Here is a 22,191-nt window from a genome sequence, read left to right on the forward strand (position 1 = left end):
GCAGAACACAAGCAAATGGCTCAGCTTCAAAATGTTACAGTACGGATCCACTATAACGTGATAATTTGGATAGCCACGCTAGCTTCGCCCTCGTGTGGGTTCTAGCAAGCATGCTAGGTAGTGCTAGGTATCAACAGCCAATCAAATGTGAGCTTCGATTGGTCAATCACAAGTATTTGCATAAAGATCAGCTTTCCACAACTTAAATCCCACCCTGTTCACGCTCCCTCGCCATGCTCGAATCGCCCAACGGTCCACTGGCCCACTTCGCTTCCCTCCATTGAAAATGAATGGGGCTCTGTTGTTTCATTGTCCCCAACGTGCTTTATGGATCTCAGCTGTTAGTGATGTATTTAGTGATACCCGAGCCCTGCCCGTACCCTAGTTATTGATGAAAAACCAGATGTATAGTGTCGGGGCTCGGATCGGGTAGCTGAGCTCTAACGCATAGGCTTTCTGTCCCTAACACTAAAACTAAAACTAAAACTGAAACTGAATAATCTAAAAACGAAATAGAAATGTTTTTATAAAACTACAACTAAATAAAAACAATTAAATCAGGTCTGAAAACTAACTGAAACTAAACTGAATTTCTAATAAAAATCGAAAAAACTAATAGAAGAAGAAAAACGAATAGAAAAACACAAAACTTCAAAACATTGGTGAATCTGAATAAACAATAATAGACATTGACAGCTTTCTTTCTAAAAGTAATTGTCCGGTGTTTCCAGATTTCTATTAAATATGACCTATAATGAATTACAATATGAGTGAAATACTTTTCCTTCCAAAAAATGGTAATGAAGTATATAAAAAATAAAACGCTTTTCTGTGTTGGAAAGGTGTGGGCGTATCACAACAACAGAATGGTCTGGGTGTATACCGGTCATAAAAAATATTCATGCCAGCTCAATGAGGCAGGATGACATTCTCTATGAGGAAATAGCAAGCATTTTTGAAACAGTCTGCTTGATGTTAAGGTTTGAGGTGGGTTTTTTGAAGTGTTTTTTCTCCAATTTATGCTTTGGACACAAATACAAGTATAAGTTGAGTCAACAACATTATTTGGGTATGAGTTAACAGAATTATTAACTTTTAATAATGAGATTTTCAAAGGACAGTTACTTTAACACTGAAAGGGAGGAGGAGTCAGGTCAGAAACTGAGTACAAGGAGAGAGAAAAACATAAATGAGAGCGAGAGAAAGAGTGAGAGACAGAGTATGAAACACTGAATAAACAGGCTTCAGGGAAGACCACTTGTCTCCTATGACAATCGCTAGCCAGCGGCTCTAGTGGAGTGGAAGGGCATGTCAGGTCGATCAACCTCTCAGGCTGTCTGTCTGTCTATCCAGCAAGACAAGCTGTGCGACGTGTGAAAGCAGATCAGAAGGGTCATAATGGTTGTTAGCCATTAGTGCAGCCTCAGCCTCTCCTCCAGTCTGGGTCTGGGAGGGGGTCTAGGAGACAGAGACGGACCGATGGTGTCTGTCCGATGTGACAGGGAGAGGGGAGTGTGTTGTCGCTTGTGAAATCATCCGGACAGATGCTGAGGCGCATTGGTGGACCTTGGAAGTGTAGCCCTTCTCCTCTCAGAGTGGAGTCAGACGCATGGTCAAGAGAAGGTTGAGTTTTCTATTTCTTAATAGATCATGTAGTGTCCAGTGAATTTCTTTGCTTTTCTGTAGGTATATGCAGTAAATTCGGGTTGGAGGGAGGTTTAGAGTGAAAGCTCTCCTATCCAATACACTTATCTACTCCCAGCTTGTTACTTGCACCTATCTGGAGTTGCTAAGAGGAATCAACACACTGACTCTCCTCCCTGAGGACTGTGTGTGTGTGTGTGTGTGTCTCCTCCTCACTTTATCTCGACAGACACATTAACCTGGTATTGAGAGAAGACAAAGTCACCCCCTGGCCGGTTGTGTGTGCGTGCGTGCATCCGCCACGCGCCCAGTGGAGCAGAGAGGCAAAAAACACCCTGTTTGTTGGTGGGGGGGGGACAGGCTCTGATGAATCTATTCATTATCTCACTTATCTGAAGGTGCTCTTGTGTTAATTGACCACAGTAAATCTCCATGCAGCCGACAAGCAAACCGGGTCAATTTATTTATATGGCGAGACGGGCTGGCTGGCTGTCTGGTGGTGAAAGAAAAGGAAAATGGCAGATGTTTTGTTCTGGCTGTTTACATGGTTATTGAGCATAAAGCGGAGGCTCTCCCCTTGACTGACCAAGTTACTATTCTCCCTTCAAACAAATTGATAAGCATAAAACAACAGAAAACAGCTAAATCAGGAATAATAGATTCTCTCCTGCTGTGTATTCACTTGTGTGTTCTTCTCTTCACGTCACTTTTCCGACCGCTTTCCGACATGACTTCGGTCAAATTTGGATAAAATATTTATCCCAAAATATAAATGTAAAGTGCTAAATCAGGAATAATAGATTACGAACCTACAGAAGCAGATTGCTTGGGAAGATCTTGACAGTTTTCCGCTCCTGAGCAGTGAGTGCATACCTATGGTTGGTTTGATAAATGAGTCCCTCTGAGAGTTGGCGAAAGAAGACGCTGAACAGGAAAGAGCTCATTAAATCCATACATTCTGAACAAAAACATTGTTGTCATGGTTGGTAGGCCTGTGGAGAGGGTGTGGCCTGCGACATTGTAGGTTAGATTCAATTGATAAACTGCCATACAGTTAAAGCAGACAAATTCAAATCTGGACCTTGAAGCCAGTTCCACTGCTGATTTCCGTTCTGAAAGGAAAGGTTACACAATATATATTCCACAAATCTAACCACGTAGATTGGTTATATTCCATCTGAACGGTCTTTATGCAAAAGTTTATGAAAGTAAAATAAATTACACACTTCTATTGTTGCAATTTTCACATTTACCAAAAACCCATATACCAACAATACATTGCGGCATTGACGTCAAGAAAGGAACAGCCTGCTGGTGGCTTCGGTGATGGAGGTGAATCGGGTAGTAGGTACTAAAGTGCCCAAAGAGTTTTGTCATGTTATGTTGCTAGTAGGTGATAAAAAACGAAGGTAGCCAGCTATGGCCCTCCTGTAGCTCAGTTGGTAGAGCATGGCGCTTGCAACGCCAGGGTTGTGGGTTTGATTCCCACGGGGGGTCAGTATGAAAAATGTATGCACTCACTAACTGTAAGTCGCTCTGGATAAGAGCGTCTGCTAAATGACTAAAATGTACAGTAAGTGCACTGGGCCATAAAAAATGAACTGGCTAACTTGGATCTTGCATGGTGTTTGGGAATGGAATAAGATAGCAATCTAGCAAGCAAGCGACAACAACTCCATCAACACTGCACGTTTTGCAGAAATGAATGGTCAAATACCATCAGATTAATTTCATTGTTTATTTCAAGGTATGTCTTCAGTTTTGCTGAACTGCCGGATCTTTATTGACCAATATAACTTGCAGAATATCATGGTAGCCTATGTTTGTGTTAGCCATTAAACCTGGATTTACTATTACTGCTGTTAGTAACGTTAGCACTCAGGTTATCATGTGGCTGGCTTTAGCTACCATCAGCCAACAACAGAGTTTTAGCCAGTTTGGTTATAGGCGTTCAATGTCTACTATGATGGTAGAGGTTTATCTTGATTTTGTGTCTCAGTACGAGAAATGCTGATTTGCTGAACTGCTATTAGTGATGTGTTTCAAGGCTGCTAGTGGTAAGCTAGTAGGGGTAAGCCAACAGAGGTGTAAACGGGGCATTGCTAAAAGCCTGGTGCTGAATAAGTGATAAAACATTTTTAGCTGATACAGAATGAAGACATCACAGGATATGGTCAGATTATAAATTGGCTTTATTCAGAGTGCCAAAATAAAAACAAATTAAACAAAGAGGACTCATTGATATGATGAGGGTCTTCACCGTCTTATGTGGACAGTTGATTCTCTCCTGCTGTGAATTCACTTGTGTGTTCTTCTCTTCACGTCACTTTTCCGAACGCTTTCCGACATGACTTCGGTCAAATTCGGATAAAATATTTATCCCAAAATATACATGTAAAGTGATATGTCGTATTGGGACTTTTAGCTGGAAGGATGAAACCAATCAGAATGTTTAACAACAACCTAATTCTGCAATCTTCCCTTTAAGGACTGAAAAGAAAACCAGCAGTACTCCAGACCCTCCAGGCTTAAGAGTATGTTAAGAGTATCAGAACGATATCAACATAAGGTATGTCAGATTCTGCTCCTCCATCTACAAAACATTTCAACTCATTTCACCAGTGCTCCTGTATCTGCCAAACTGCAAGTCTGTAAATTCAAACTGTGACATTTTGACTGAAGTGCCACATTGAGGATGTGTTTGGTAGGAAAACATCTTAAATAGCTACTAAACAAAGAACACTCAAAATAAATTTTCTTTCTTCAACCGAGCACAGAAAGCAAATCACTCTGTAACCAAATTAATCATACAATATGTCGTTCCACAAAATGAGTGCCCTTTGGTATTTTAAGTAGTAATTGTGCACCAATACTGAATTTTAAAAGCCTGTTGTATTAAATGAAGTGCCCTTTAATATATACCACATGGAAAATTCAATAAATCACATTTTGTATATGAATAAAGACTTGCTAAAGTAACTAAATTCAGCATTTTGACATTTCTAAATCTGTGCACCGTCTGTTACATCTAAGAATATTTTAACCCACTCAACTCCCAAAGTTCTCCAAGGTTTTACCATCATTGTAAAGCCCTAGTTATGTTGTTGCTATGACAAAGTCATTTCTGAAGATTATTATTTATTTAATGTGATTAGTGATTCATTTACGTCTGTCCCTCATTTTAAGATCAACCCTGTTACGTGAACTGAACTCTTGTTTTAATATGGTGAAACTGTTCCTTTTGAGAAAAAAAAATCAAAAGAAACATTGTACATCTAATAGCCAAATCATAGTGTAAAAGTAGATGAGCTGGTTCTACTCTTTTTGGCCACAACAAGCATCCATTCCCCCTGTCACAAGGAATGTTAAGGTCAACCCTGTTACTATATTTGGCACTTACTATAGCGATTTTTTTATGTAATATTCTGAGATGGAAAAACATGTTTTTTATGAAGTTGAACATGTGCTCTTTGTGACAGAATGTGTTGTTACACAACCCAAAAGGTACTCAATTGGCGGAACGACCCAAAAAACAAGCAAAATACCTAAACACGCACGCATATGAATGTGTGTGTTTCTGTGTGTGGAGAGTAATTTGGATTTAACATGGGCCCGGTGAAGCCTGTGCATTCTAATGATGGCAGCCTTATTTGGTTTGTGTGCAGCTACTGTATGTGCTCTAAGACCCAGAATCCTTCGCAGGCTGGGTGTGTGTTAGCCTCTTTTAGAATCCAAGATACTTACACACTCGTCTCTAATATGTAGGCTCAGCGTTCCCGAACAGTCCCATTTTCAAGTCAGAATGTTGAACAAACTTAATTTCAACTTTCTTTACCTGTTGTCTGCCAACTTTGTCCCTCTGTCGGAGATGATCTGAAACAAAATATCCACAGGGAAGTATTATCAACCCGACCTTCAGTACGCTGGTCTGTATATCGGTTTGTATTTCAGTTTTTTATTTTCAATACTGATGCAATTCGCTTGTGACAAACACTTGCACAATATGAACGACCCTAACCAAACCACAGACCAAACGGCAAACACTTCCAGCTGATTGCGAGGAAACGTGCTTCGGTCGACTACGTTCGGTTACAATCGGCTATTGATTACATATTGTGCATCAACTGCAATGTGTCAAGAGATTGAAAATACAAGCGACAGAACCTAACGGCGCTGCAAAAAGTAGGGTAAACAACACTTTCCTGTTGATACCATATCTCAACCTCCTACCGCCAAAAGGACCAACAGCATTTACAACCATTAAAGTAAGCATAAATACAATTGTATTCAACATTCTGGCTTGTAGAGACTATTGCATATTTTTTAGGGTGACTTCGGTCAGACTGAAAATACATGGCGTAATCATAGTAACAGTATGCTGTTTAGGCAATGTGTGTGTGTCTGATCAATACCATTGACTCCCTCCCTCCCTCTATCTAAATGTGTGTGTATTGGCGATTTAAATGCCAGGTGAGACAGATCAATGGAGGTTTCTGATCAATACCATTGACTCCCTCCCTCTATCCCACAGTATAATTGCACACTGTATAGAGTTGAGCTGAAGCATGACGCTTACTGACAGAAACTTGTGTTGTTGTGGGCCACACGCACGCACACACACACACACAAAGCAAACAACAGTAAATGTATGAGCTTTAATACGGCATTAGCATCAAAAGCAACAGACACTAGTGTTAATCAGAGGTAATACAAGTCAGAAATTATCATGTTCTCTTAAGTAATTTGTTCCACTCAGTGTGCATTGAGGGCTGTTTTTAGAGCCATGGTGTGCTTGAATGAGAATTGTATGAGTTTATTAATTAGCTTTCCATCATACCAATACAAATCCTTTAGTGAGATGACTGACAGTTATTTGGATGCCTCAAATGATCTGAATTGAATGGATGATGTCTCCCAAAGTGGAGCTGAGTAGTGAATAGAGAGCAGCCTAATACTCTGCTCACAGCTGAAATGCTGGGCAGGCCAACACTCAGAAGGCTCAAGTTTAAAGGCCCAGTGCAGTCAAAAATGTGGTTTTATATACACTGAGTGTACATAACATTAGGAACACCGTCCTAATATTGAGTTGCACCCCTTTTGCCCTCAGAACAGCCTCAATTCGTGGGGGCATGGACTCTACAAGGTGTCGAAAGCGTTCCACAGGGATGCTGGCCTGTGTTGACTCCAATGCTTCCCACATTTGTGTCAAGTTAGCTGGATGTCCTTTGGGTGGTGGACCATTCTTGATACACACAGTAAATTGTTGTGTGAAAAACCCAGCAGCGTTGCAGTTCTTGACACACTCAAACCGGTGTGCCTGGCACCTACTACCATACCCCGTTCAAAGGCACTTAAATATTTTGTCTTGCCCATTCACCCTCTGAATGGCACACATACGCAATCCATGTCTCAATTGTCTCAAGGCTTAAAAATCCTTCTTTAACCTGTCTCCGACCCTGACATCAATGAGGGATCATAGCTTTCACCTGGATTCACCTGGTCAGTCTATTTCATGTTCCTAATGTTTTGTGCTCTCAATGTATATTTCCACATTATGAGGTTGGAATAATAGAGGAGACCGGGTATGGTTGTAACACGGGATATGACCTCAAATACTAATCTGCACTATACTGCATTTGCACTATGTACACGTCCGCACAACACTGTATATCCACTGGATATATTTGCCATGGCAGCATCCCTCCCTCTGCTTATATAGATACATCCCCTCTGTAAATAGTATATTCCCACTGCAATCAGCCTATACTCCAGAGTTTTATGTTGTATGTTTACTGTACCTATATTGTATATTCTGTATGATGTCTATGTGGACTTGTGTCTGTATTCTGTTTGTATATTGTCTATTGCTGGCAGCACCTACACACTAAAGCAAATTCTGGGTATTTGTAAATGTGATCGACCACCTCTATTCGGTCGTATGTTGCAAAATTTGAAATGCTGTTTTTTACATCGGAAAAAAGTAGTCCCTCAGAACTACAAAATGGGATGTCATACACTGCAGTTGAGGAACAATGGGAAAGTAATTCTTCTTTGAAAGTTGATAAACTTGTAACCCCACTTTTGAGAAAATGGCCCTTGAATGTTTTGGTATACCGACTGGAGAGCTCTTCTTTGTCTACACCTATTCAGCATCGTTCACACCCTCTTAAGCCGTAGCCCCACCCATCTCTTTAAGGATTCACATTTGAGGCCATATGCTAAACAGAGTGAGTAAGGTAGAGTAGTAAACAACCAAAGATTTCAAGACTAAAACTGGTGAAAGTAGCAGCCTACAATAAGGAAAAAATCCAGGTAAAAATCCACTTTATCTAGTCCTTGGCCTATATATCCTAATCTGACTTTGGTGCAGGTCATGTTCTTCACATTATCATCTATGGTAAACACACTCTATATCAAATCAAATCTAACTTTATTTGTCACATGCACAGGATACAGAAGGTGTAAAAGGTACAGTGAAATGGTTACTTGCATATTTGCATAGTAGCAATATCAAAAATAGAAAGTGTCCAGTTAAAAATATTTTATTTACATTTTAGTCATTTAGCAGACGCTCTTATCCAGAGCGACTTACAGGAGCAATTAGGGTTAAGTGCCTTGCTTAAGGGCACATCGACAGATTTTTCACCTAGTCGGCTCGGGGATTAGAACCAGCGACCTTTCGGTTACTGGCACAACGCTCTTACCCACTAAGCTACCTGGGTAAGCATCACTAAGATGATGCTTACCCAGACACACTTGTCTAAATTCATGTGAAATAAATGCTATAACCACCCCCCAGCCACATCTAGCTAAGTGTATGGTTCACTATTGTCTAGACATGTACACATGTTTCGTGAAATACAATAGATGGCTGTAATCACCCCCTGACACATCTGGCTAACTTGATGGGTCATGTAATCATCTGGAAAAGTGGAGTCTTTTGTTTAGACATATAGCTAGTTAGCTAGCTAAACAATTAACCGTAATCCTAACCCATACAGTACTAGCTAGCAATACAAACGGATTGTCATAGCTAGCCACCATGCATGAAATTCTGTAGTATGAATCTGCAGGTAGCTAAAGCTAACCAACTAGGTTTAATGTTAGCTAGCTAGCTAACATTAAGCTATAACTAGCAATGCAAATCGCTTTCTGTTATACAAATAATATTACTACACAGATCATACACTTAACGTTAGCTAGCGAGCCAGCTTTAACTTGCAATGAAAACGACTTTCTGACAAAATTAGAAACGTATAATATCTGAAAATGTAGCTAGACTCTTACCTGTATACATGGATGAACGCTTCACGGCAGACTGGAACCCATTTAACTAAGTAAGACGTCCTGTGTCGTTTCCGTTTTGTTTGTAGCTACAGCTTGTTTGGCCTGTTGTGTCAACTCACTCCGGTTCACACTGACCGTGTGCAGAAAGTAGTCCATCACAACTTTTTCCCACTGATCTTTGTCGATAGCGCCTGATAAATTCAGGCCAGCAATGTTGTTTAGAGCAGTAGCAACACTTTTGCAGTTCTCCATGGCTAACGTTATCTTTAAAAAAAGCAGCGGTAGCAAGGATTATCTACACATACTGAGCAGTTATTGTTATAGACAGAAGCATGCTACATGGCAGACCAATGCAAACTCATCTCTCGGAATGTCCAGCCCACCCATTATCTCAGGCAATCATGGCTAGCTGGAAGGTTCCTGTCTTTTTCCATGGCTAAACTAGGCTCGTAATTTAACAATTGTATTCGTATTTACAGATGGCATTCAATTGTATTATTACGGCATGTGAAGTTCACATGTTCCAGAAGGCATTTCTGCCAAAAAACGCATTTTGATAAATAAATAAATACAAATTACATTCAAATACCTCTCCTGTGAAGTAGTGACGTGCGACATACGCCTAGCTTCCTGAAACGGATCACAAATGTACTTGCTGAATAAAAGTAATTCTGATTCTGATAGTTGTAACACTCTCAATATCTCCAATCAGGAACAAGCTAGAATCATGTGACTCACGGTGCACATGCTCAGTTTAGTCCACTACCCTCATGTGAAGAAGCAAGACCCTGTGATAGACACTGCAGATGTTTTAGAAAAAACATCTGATTTTGAGGTAAGAAAGTAATTTTTTTGAACACATTTGTTTTTGTGATGGCATCACCTGCATTCACCAAACATATATCAGGTTAATAACCAGTGTGTGTAGATATATTTGATGTAAGTTAGCAATGCTAAAGTTTTAACATGTAGCTAACACTGAAGCTAGCTCATGGCTGCAAGGGTCATGGTTAGTTAGTTGTAACAAGCCTAATGAGGTCTGGGTGCAATGCTGGGAATGCAAATTATGGGTCCACCAAGTCTGTACCCCAGGACTATCATACCACTGTCACAACTGTGACTCTGATTGAGTGAACATGTCCAACTCATACACACACAGCACTCACACACACACACCGCTCTTAAACTCTGTCAAATACACACACACCACAAACATTCAGTTGTTTAGTTCAGATGTTGTTGCTTAGTTGAGAAAGGCCAGTTAATGGAGTGTAAAAAATAATAATTTTATGATTTGTATTAATATTTTATTATTTCTGCCACACAAAACATTAAACATGGCAATATTGTTCTCATGTTCTCAATAAAGGCTTTCAATATTTTGTTGCATGTCATGATTTCTGCATTTTTTCAAACTGTTACATTTCACCCCAAGCCGTGTTACAACTGACCAGGGAGGTGGGGTAAATTGTAACATTTCACTCCTTGTATTTGAGACAAAGTCACACCTTTTCTAATTTAGAGATAATACCTATACCAATTTGTAGCAGACAGATGGAAGTTGTTCCTATCACATTTTGAATGTAGTAGCTCAAACAATCTCTGAGAAATTGACAAAAAAGTGTTAAATTGTGAAAATGATGATAATGCCATTTTAGTGTAAGAGCTGTTTTAATAGACTGCCTGCAATTTAGCCTGTTTTGGTTGTGTGGAGTTTTGTCCTGCCTAAGTTAATAGACCAATAAGAAAGAGAGTTCCAAACCTCTCTGCCAATAACCATTAGTTTTCTGTTTTTCCCTCCACATTCAGGTCACTCCCAGACAGTCCTAGCAAAATGCTTGCTTGAGAATAGCTTTTTGCTAAGAAGCTATTTTTGTTTCTTTTTGATAATTTTATTGAAAACAATCACAGTAAGGTACTGAATTGTTAACCAGAACACTTTATTTGGATAGTCTGGATAGTCCAGATAGTATGACCATCTGTAAAGCATATATCAACAAACTATCTGTTGATAAGCAACTGTTTGCTAAGGTTACGGTTAGGTTTAGAATATAGGTTTGGGTAAGGGTTAAGGTTAGGGCTAGGGTACAGGTTAAGTTTAGGGTTAGGATAAGGGTTAAGGTCAAGGTTAGGGTTAGGGTTAGTAGATAGTTAGTTGAAATCTAACTGATATTCTGCAATAAAGCTACATAACCAACAACAATGGGGTGCATATTCACAGAGAAATGAACCTCCATTTATATCTACCTCGCCCAGATAAACAAAGCAGTAGCAATAGAAGCAGTAGATTGGGCATAAAGTGTGTTTGTTTGGCAGAGGGACTGTAATTAAGGGTTGATAAAAGGCTTCAAATGAAGGGTGTAATTACTAACAATTTTTTTGAAGTGTGAAGCTTTCGTTGGGTGGTTTTATGCAGTGAAATTAAGCGTGGGAAAGATGAATGGCAGTTTCCTGCGGTCAAACTGCATTAAGTTTGTTGAGGAAGTGTGTGTGTGTGTGTGTGTGTGTGTGTGTGTGTGTTAGGGAGCAGGGGACAGCGGAGGGGAGGGGGGTTGGGGGGAGTGTCCCGCTGTCTCTCACTGGGGCTTCAGTGTTTTACTACAAATGGGCATTACTCCCCCCCCCTCTCTCTCTCACCATGTAGTTTGGAAACTCCTTCAAGCAAACAGAGAGAAAGAAAGAACCTCCACCCTCTCAACTGTGTTCTCAACTGTGGCCAGACATCCAATAGAGGGCATCCTCTGGAGAGGAGAGAGGGAGAATACAGGGAGGAGAGAGGAGAGAATACAAGGAGGAGAGAGGAGAGAATACAAGGAGGAGAGAGGAGAGAATACGAGGAGAGTGGAGAGAATACAAGGAGGAGAGAGGAGAGAATACAGGGAGGAGAGGGAGAATACAGGGAGGAGAGGGGAGAGAATACAAGGAGGAGAGGGGAGAGAATACAAGGAGCAGAGGGGAGAGAATACAGGGAGGAGATGGGAGAGAATACAGGGAGGAGAGGGGAGAGAATACAGGGAGGAGAGGGAGAATACAGGGAGGAGAGGGGAAAGAATACAGGGAGGAGAGGGGAGAGAATACAGGGAGGAGAGAGGGAGAATACAGGGAGGAGAGCGGAGAGAATACATAGAGGAGAGGGGAGAGAATACAGGGAGGAGAGAGGGAGAATACAGGGAGGAGAGGGGAGAGAATACAGGGAGCTGTGAAGCGAGGCAGCACAGTCCCAGCCAGAGAGACAGCAGATGAGTTGATCCTTCATGCTTGGTTGACCCTTTACAATACAATACAATACAATACAAACCTGACACCCAGCCCTGCACCTCTTCACCATCACCTGCTGTTCTACCTAGTGCTGTTCTACCCCCCCCCCCAACCCAACACGACCACCACCTCTATAGTGGGGCCTTGCCCCCCATTTGCTGTTCCATCTAGTGGGGTCTTGCCCCCCGTTTGCTGTTCCACCTAGTAGGGATTCGCCTTCCGTCTGCCTCCCATCACTCTCCCTGCACCCACAGTACCTCACAAAGCGCAATGCAACCAGCCATCTCTCGCCAGGGGTCAATACACTACACTGACTCTCACACACCTACACACACATTTATGTACACACACGCTTATGTACAGACACACACTCAAACATACACCTACTCTCCCACACGCCTACTCACACCCCCATGTATTATCTCCCCTCCCCCGCTCCATACGGTGATGGAGGAGTAGAGGGCTGGCTCACTCCTGACCTTCCACAGCAGAAGAAGGAGAAAAAAAAGGAGGAGGAGGAGAACAGGGTGCATGTAAACCCATGGTGTCACTCAGAGAACACACACTCTCTCTCTCTCTCTCTCTCTCTCTCTCTCTCTCTCTCTCTCTCTCTCTCTCTCCACACACACACACACACAAACACACACACCACACATGCCCTCTCCCTCACTCTCTCCCTCTTTTTCTCTCTCTCCTTCCCTCTTTCTCTCCCTCTCAACCCTCTTTCTCGCTCTCCATTCTTTCTCTGCCCACCTCTTTCTCTCCCTTTCTCTCTTTCATTCACAGGTGCCTGCTGCACTGAGTTGGCACTCTCAAACGGTGGCTGTCTGACTTGTCATGTCGATGCTGTATCTCCAAGCCTAGAAAGTCCTGACTTGAAAGAGAGCATATAAGATCAAGCATTCTGTAGTGTCTCGTTTTGCTCTTGGGGGTAGCTCTAACTCAGTCTGGAGAGAGACAGAGAGAGAGAGAGAGAGACACACAGAGAGACAGAGAGAGAGAGAGAGAGAGAGAGACAGAGAGACAGAGAGAGAGAGTGACATAGAGAGAGAGAGAGAGAGACAGAGAGACACACACAGAGAGAGAGAGAGAGCGAGAGAGAGAGACAGAGAGAGAGAGAGAGACACACACACACAGAGTGACAGAGAGAGACACAGCGAGAGATACAGAGAGAGACCTAACCAAAAAAAGATAATTACTTGACACATTGGAAAGAATGAACAAAACAACTGAGCAAACTAGAACGCTATTTGGCCCTAAACAGAGTACACAGTGGCAGAATACCTGACCACTGTGACTGACCCAAAATTAAGGAAAGCTTTGACTATGTACAGACTCAGTGAGCATAGCCTTGCTATTGAGAGAGGCCGCCGTAGGCAGACCTGGCTCTCAAGAGAAGACAGGCTATGTGCACACTGCCCACAAAATGAGGTGGAAACTGAGCTGCACTTCCTAACCTCCTGCCAAATGTATGACCATATTGGAAACACATACTTCCCTCAGATTACACAGACCCACAAAGAATTAGAAAACAAATCCAATTTTGATAAACTCCCATATCTATTGGGTGAAATACCAGTGTGCCATCACAGCAGCAAGATTTGAGACCTGTTGCCACAAGAAAAGGACAACCAGTGAAGAACAAACACCATTGTAAATAAAACCCATATTTATGTTTATTTATTTTCTCTTTTGTACTTTAACTATTTTGCACATAATTATAACGCTGCATATAGCCATAATATGACATTTGAAATGTCTCTATTCCTTTGGAACTTTTGTGAGTGTAATGTTTGCTGTTTATGTTTAATCTCCCGTTCATCTACATAATAGCCCTACAGATTTACAGTGCCATCTACACACAATAGCCCTTAATGGCAAAGTGAAAACATGTTTTTAGAAATTTTGGCAGTTGATATCATACTGATGCTGAACTGCTGGTTCTCTTTTCTCCCTGGTAGTTAATTGATAAATATAATCTATTGGCCAGAAAGTCCACTCACCTGGTTTCGCAGTTCTGAGGCAGCTTCTGATTAGAGAAGGAAGATGAAAACCAACAGTGATGTGGACTGAGATGGCTCAGGCAGTCATCTAACAAAGTGGCGTCTCACAGTTTTGTCTGTATTTAACATCTCGACAGGATACAAACCCCATCCAAGTTGGAGTTGGAAATCAAAGCAAACCATGTCTATATGCAGTAAGATTTAAATAGATTTAAACGTCCACAAATGACAACACTGCAAATCGGCACACACTGGGGTGACAATGAAATACTTAGATGAATCAGCCATTAAGAAGATTAAGGAGACTCTGACAATTGCATGGAGCTCTATGGTGGCACACAGTTTCTTCATGACCTTTAACTGCAATGTGTGAATATAGAGAGGTGAATCACGATGCTCAGAGAAGTTATGAGAAAATAAATAGAGAGGCAGAGAGCAGTGGAGAGAGAAAGACAGGTGGGGAGAGAGAGGTGGAGAGCGCAGAGAAAGTGAAGGAGAGAGAGATAAAGAGAGAGAGAGTGGAGTGTGTGTGTTGTGGGTGGGTGGGTGGGTGGGTGGGTGTGTGATTGAGTGCATACTGGTGCAGCTAACTCCCCAAGGTACCATGGGCTGGATCCATTCCTAATAGGATGATGTCACAGTGGGCTCTCACAAAGCAGCTCTCAAAAACCAAGTCCCTGGACAGCTCCTTTAATCATCTCCAGCATGGCCACCAAATAGACTACCAGCTCCCACAGTCTCACATCAGAATTAGAAGTTCATCCATGTTTCTCAAACGTCACATTTCGAAGTGTTTAAGGTTAGGTTTAGGTTTTAACTCCGAATAATTTATAAGGTTAGGGTTAAGTTCAGGCATTAACTCCAAATGTTAAGGTAAGGGTTAAGGTTTGGGATAGGCTTAAAACAAAAATATGAAAAACAACTTTATATCACTGGAAACCTTTGGAATCAGAGGCAGATGCTTATACCCATCCGCCATCCCAGTCATTAACACCCTAGCAAAACCAAAACCTACTTGAACATAACAACACTCACTGTTGCCCCTAGTGGCCAGTTTCCACATCATCTCCTGACGTCCTCGGACATGGATGGACGTCAAATACTGACTTGTATCATGGGTGACCTCACTGGAATAGACTGCAGAATCCATTTACTGACTCTGTATAAATAGAAGACTCTATACACATTCTGGTATACACACACACAAATACATACACACACATGCACGCAATAACACATACACATTCACTTTCAGTTATTCTGTACATACATGCATGAACATTCACTTGCTATTCATTAAACAGGTATATCACCATAATGACCTGTGAAATATAAATGTATTCTGTTTCCTATACTTATTCACGCTCACATTACGTAGCACCAGAACTACTAGAATACATTCTGTATTGTCTATCCATAATCCAGTGCGGTATTATCTCCAGTCAGAAGTCTCGTCGTCATGGCTCTGTAATTGATTAAGATGTATTCATATCTTTATCGGGAGCAAAAGGTTGCACTTAAACCCATTACATGTGATTAAAGCAGCCGCTCAATCAAATGGGAGTCAAAAATCCCCCTTGATGAAAATCGTATTTAGGGAAACAATGGACTGAATTTAGCACTTCTTTCTTCTTTTTCTGGCATGATGAAGGGATGAAGAAAATAAGCACTAGTCTCCCCCAAAAGGCAATCAGTCTGTCTGTCTACCACCACAGCTGGGTGAATCAGACCCTGAGGACACACTCTGGAGAAGAAAGACAGCTTCTCCTCCTCTAAATAGGCAGCATGAACACAAGATATTAAAATGAAAGGCAAGAAGAAGGAAGTTTAAAGCATTACTCCAGAAGAAAAACAATTTTTAAACATTTTAAAATCAATTATCAGAGCTTGTTTGCTTCCCAGGTAGCTAAACTAAACTTGTGGTGGTGCAATGCATGCTGGGATTGGGTGGGGAAACCTGTGGGTCAGAAATGGATTGAGGCTTTTTGAAGGTTGGAAGGAAGAATGACAGGAAATATTCAAAGCTGCCGTGTTGAGAGGTGGATGGAGGGGTTCTCTCTGCATGACGAAGGTAATCTCTCTCCTCCACATTTAAATAAAGCAGCAGTAAATGACTGCCAGGCTTGTCAGTTATTAAATCTCTCCTTCACGCTCTCTCAGTGTGCACCATAGGCTTATATTTGTTTGAAGGATTGGTCAGACTTAAGGCAGTGGCACCACTAGACGCTAACTAATTTCCTTCCTTGCCTCTAACTCTCTGCCCTGCCAGCCAGTCAACACAGTGTGAGGTGCTGTTCCCTGCTAAACCATTCGTTGTCAAGATCAACGTAAGTTGGTAATGATAAAATAACCTCTGTAACTGCCAGATCTTCTGTGTATTGTAGCCAGCAGCATCAAAGACACAACAACACTTGAGGCTGTGCTTCCCCTCCCCATCCACTTCCTATCCCCTCCATCCTCAACTTATTTTCCTGCTATAGATGGAGGCTTTAGATAGTCTCTTATTCCCAGCCAGTTTGTTATTAGGAATCCCAATATTCCTGCAGGCATGCAGCCAGAGAGATTCCCCACTGTGGAGTAGTTGCTTGATATCCTTGGCATGTACATGGGCTCTCTGAAACATCCAGAAAGAATGTCCTGTCGCTCAAGGAAAAACAGATTGTTAGTGAGCACCCATGGTCTGTTATGGTCTGTATGTTTAGTTTGATTGACAAATGTAAAGCTGGCATTTCTCTCCAGTGGGATTGAGGTGTTCCCTGTGGATTTATGGGAGACAGGTACAGTATGTGTGTATATGAGGGAGGGGTGCGGTTTGATAAGTGCAATGTTTATTATTATTCGGCTATGAAAATATATCTGGCTGCATTTCAGCCAACAGCACTGTGAGAGTTCCTTGAAGTGTGTGAGTCTAATGTGGCTATCTCTCTATCATTTGTATTGTCAATAACAAAGGTACAACAGTAAGACACACTGGAGAAGGATGGAATCAGTCATTCAGTCAGAATAGCTTGTAGTTTGCCAGTCTTGCCAAGCTGTAAAAACTTAAAGGACACTTTGCCTCTCTCTCTCTCACACTCTTCCTCTCGCTCTTCCTCTCTGTCTTTCCCTCATCCTTTTTCATCTGCCATTTTCATCTTGTAAAATAGATTAATACATGCAGAAGAAATCACCTTGGCTATTGTAATGTGTGGCTCTCGGGCTCATCTCACACAGAAGGACTGGATTGTCAGCTGTCTATTATGATAATTGCATTCTGGCCTCGACACACTACCTTGTAACTCCCCATTCCCTCCACATGAAAACGATAAATCATGATTGCGTATTCAACAGTCTAAGAACACAGGCATTAAATAGTCATTGATTTTAAGGGAAGAACAGGCCTAACACACTAATCAATGCCACAGTACTGTAAATGATATAGATGGAGATGAGATGGAGGAAAGAGAGGACAAAGAGGAAAATGAACACCATAAAAACTGATTTAGAATCTCCTCTTGAAATCACCTGTGGACAGTTTATACAGCAATGTACATGTCTAACACAGTGTTGGCGTTACCGTTGGAAGTCTTAATACTAAGATGTTCTTGCTCTATGGTATTATATCAATAAACAATAATACTGGATAACGGTTGAACGCCAGGGATCCACTCAATATTGACCTTTACCATGAAATGCTGACTGTAAATCACTCTGGATAAGAGTGTCTGCTAAAACACTAAAATGTAAATATACAATGCAAGTAAGTACCAGAATTCTCCTTTCAACAACCACCTTCTCATTTCACCAATTCTCATTCCAACGACCACCTTTCCAAACTATCCAAACTAATAAATCCCCATGTATTTGTTCAGTATCATCCACCCGCGGACTTACAACCAATCATTTTTTCCCCTTTCATATTTGGATATGAATGGATTCAGCAGGTTGTCTTCTGACTGAGCCCCCTGTTCCCAATGTACAGCTGGAATTAGACTATTATAGCCCCCTGCTTTCCACAAGGTAACGCTTCAACTGTAATAAATCCAGTAATAATGGCAGCACTGCAGCCCCAATCCCCTGAACACGATGCTGCTACGTACAAGACAGGGAAACAGTGCTACTAGTCACAAGGATGATTAATGTAACCTGACAGTGTGGCTCAGAAAGGAAGAGTAGCACTGGCAGAGCCAAGATCATGGGTTCAATTCCCGCAGGGACCACATACACATATTAAATATGCACGCACTCACTGTTCTGTAAGGATACAAGTGGCATATATCATTATATTAGATATAGTAGCAGTAGTTGTGGGGGTGGTAAAAGTAGTAAGTGGGTAGTAGTAGAAGACATACAAATTCCTATTGATTGACTGAGAAGATAATGTGGTTTGCTGTTGCACACAGGTGTTCATGCCAAAGCTGTGGCCATTTCCAAAGTTCACTGTTCTCTCCCTTGTGTCAGATTGCCCTCTGCTCTCTTGTCATCCTTCCTGGCTGGGTGATCCACTTCCCCCTCATCACAACCCTTCCACAGTAAAGGGATCTACTGATGCGTGGGACGAGGAGAAAAAAACACCTGGGTACAGTGCAGACAGGTGGCACAGTAAGCTCCTTGGCACTGACCTGATACAGCTAACTTTACTGATCTGATCCCAGAGGAAAAAGAGAGCTCTGGTTGTCTTCTCCCCTCTCCTCTGTAAAGGCTAATGCCTTGAATGACTGTCAGACATACCATACAGGTAGCACTTTATTTTACTGTACCGAAACGACCAGGTATTTACGAAGAAATTATACTGTAAAATACTCATTATTTAGTAATAACTTGAAAGAATATATGCCTATTAAGTTATCAAAATATGTAGGTTTATATTTACATAACTCTATACCAAATCTTAGATTGACAATTTAAAAATGATCCGGGCTTACATTTTTATAATCTTAAGGAAGCTGTAGCCTCTGTCCTTATGCCCTTTTAGTTTTCCTTTAATGAAGATAAAGTAGATCAAGCGAAATAAGATGCAATAAATTAGGCTGGCGATGTCGTTGATGAATATGAGGCAATGGAGTAACTATTATCTACCATGAGCAATGACTTCGTACCGCACATAGAATTAGCAGAGAAAATGTATGTGTCAACCCATCAGCTGGTTAATGGGGAGGAAGGCAGGCAGCTCAACACATAGCAGTTTAGAGATACTGTTCTGATTTACTATGAATTATGTATAAAATCTTTTGTCTCTAAATCTGCATGTGCTGTATTGTACAACCTGTAAATTAACAAAGTATTTTCAGTGTGGAAAAAATGTGTTGATTATAGTGACAAACTGTAACTGAATTTCACAATATTTTTTTTATATAGTATATTTAATTCCGCCTCTGTGGATTTTCATTTAGGAAAAATGTGCTGAAATGTTGAAAAACATCCCAATATAACCTCAAGGTTATGTTTTTAGTTTCCATGGTTTTATAGTGCCATTTCTAGCAGAAAACTATTGTATGTTTTTGTGTGTGAAAGTGAATGATAAATACTGTGCATCCATGACCCACTATTTAATCCGTCTCTGAGAATGTAAATATGAAAAACTACATTTCCAGTATACAATTCAAACAATGTTCTACAAATAGACAATCTACCTATATTATCTTACAGCATATAAGGACTTGATCAAGGAGTGTGGAGAAGGAGAGTGGCTCCATTTCCCCTGACCCCAGGGCAGTCATATTACCCATAACCCATCTCTTTTGATGACTCTAATAAACTGCCAGAGCCCAGCTTTCTCCCATCAAAGATAGATCTCAGCTCATCCAGCTGTCATTGGTAAAGGCAGTTCAAATTCATGAAACTCTCCAGCTCCTGACTGTACATGGTGAACATCCAAGGACAGACACAGAGCGAGACATCCCACATAAAAAATACTATAGTATTTACAGTTAACTATTGTATAAATACTATAGTATTCACTGTAGTGTTTTTGCTGACTTTACTGTAGCATTTACTGTAGTATTTACGGTATTATACTGTAGTATACTTAAGCAATAAGGCCCGAGGGGGTGTGGTAATGGTCAATATACCTAGGCTAAGGGCTGTTCTTAAGTGCCTGGATACAGCCCTTAGACATGGTATATTGGCCATTTACCACAAACCCCAGAGGTGCCTTGTTGCTATTATAAACTGGTTACCAATGTAATTAGAGCAGTAAAAATACATATTTTTTTGCCATACCCGTGTAATACGGTCTGATATACCACGGCTGTCATCCAATCAGCATTCATTTACATTACATTTTAGTCATTTAGCAGACGTTCTTATCCAGAGCGACTTACAGGAGCAATTAGGGTTAAGTGCCTTGCTCAAGGGCACATCAACAGATTTTTTCACCTAGTCGGCTCGGGGATTAGAACCAGCGACCTTTCGGTTACTGGCACAACGCTCTTAACCACTAAGCTACCTGCCGCCCCGAACCAACTACATTTTATAATGTAGTATTTATGTTAAGTATTGTATAAATACTGTAGTAAAAGAACACTATAGTATATACTATAGTAATGAATGTAGTGTTTTTGCGGACTGTAGTATACTGTAGTATTTACTGTAGTGTTTTTGCAGACATTACTGTAGTGTTTTTATTTTATTATCTTTGACATAGAAGTAGAGGCTTTCTCCTGGAGGAGACCTACTGGAGAAATACTAAAAGAGCCAATTTTCCATACCCTGTAGGTAGATAGTACTGGGATCTGAACGGATAGTTCAGAGCTTCTGCTCTTTTCTATAACCTGTAGGGCACACAATATATGGTCTATACTTGGCGTGTAGGTTTCTCACTTATTGGTGGCACAAATTGTGATATGGGGGAAGGGAATGGGCAGTGGATAATACTGTAGTATTTACTATAGTATTCTACAGTATACTACAACATTCTATAGAAACTACACATGATCGAGGGATACTACAGTGTGTAGTATAGTATTCTACAGTATACTACAGTTTGCTATATAATTACATTTTACTATATAATTATTTAGTAAACTGTAGTATTTTTTTATGTGGGATAGTGATGGTAAGAGGACAATGGTGTTGCCCATGCTAAAACAGGCTTTGTGGCCATACATCTATACGGAGTAAGAGTAACTAGATTCGTGTAAATAATTGAGCTGTTGGGAATTTCCAAACGGTTATTAACCCGTCTCAGGTGCAGTGGTTTTAATAGGATAAGTCAGGCCCTCTCTGCCCTTCTATTTGATGGGTTTAGGTATGGGATCTTCAGTAATTGCAGAGTAGGGGGACAGAGGTGAAGAGTTAATGCCAGTGACAAGCACAGTGTCAGTACCGAGGATTCAAGCCTCATACATCTTACATGATCTCTCCAGGTTTATCCACCAAAGTCTGTGGTTTAGAATATAAGTACTGTAGTCTGGAATACTAGGTTGCTGATTCGCTGCATTAATAGAATCGTAGGAGTAAGACACATAATGGCGCACTGGGGACCAACTGTGAAAGGTTGGGAAAGCTGCTAGATAACTGCTACAGTACGTGTCTACTGTCTAGCTACTTCATTGGTGATGCATGTATTAAAGTTACCCATGCGAATGCATAACTACCACAATCCAAAGAAGAGTATATATATGCATGTAAAACGAAAGCGCTTTTCCAGTGACCGCCAACTACGCTCATTCTCATTCTTGGCACGCTTAGTAAATAGGTGAAACCTTGAGAGAGAGAAAAAACGTTTCAATGCAAAGAAAGACTCTATTCTGAAGGGAACAGCACCGTCCAAGTAGTGTACGTTTCTAGAGGCTGACGGTCACGAAAAAGTTATTTTCTTTAAACGATATTAAGGTACCGATCAAATTAATTTCATTTTACTAGGAGATTCTGTAATACTGTGTTACTATGTTGGACACTAAACTGTGGAACTACCGGTACAATTAAAGAATAGGCATCATCACAATGTGATCGGGAATGGAGTGACAATGAAAGGTATAGGACATCCTTTTCCAATTGTAATTTTTATGCCTACAAC

General features: G+C 41.0%; 1 non-coding gene across 1 annotated transcript; it reads right to left on the minus strand.

Moving 5' to 3' along the window:
• Positions 1-20,821: 20,821 nt before the first annotated feature.
• On the minus strand, positions 20,822-20,876 carry LOC121539787. The gene has a single exon (XR_005995414.1). It is a non-coding gene; the product is annotated as a U7 small nuclear RNA (small nuclear RNA).
• Positions 20,877-22,191: the final 1,315 nt, after the last annotated feature.

This window comes from Coregonus clupeaformis, chromosome 25 (assembly GCF_020615455.1).
Source record: "Coregonus clupeaformis isolate EN_2021a chromosome 25, ASM2061545v1, whole genome shotgun sequence".
Taxonomy (NCBI): Eukaryota; Metazoa; Chordata; class Actinopteri; order Salmoniformes; family Salmonidae; genus Coregonus; species Coregonus clupeaformis.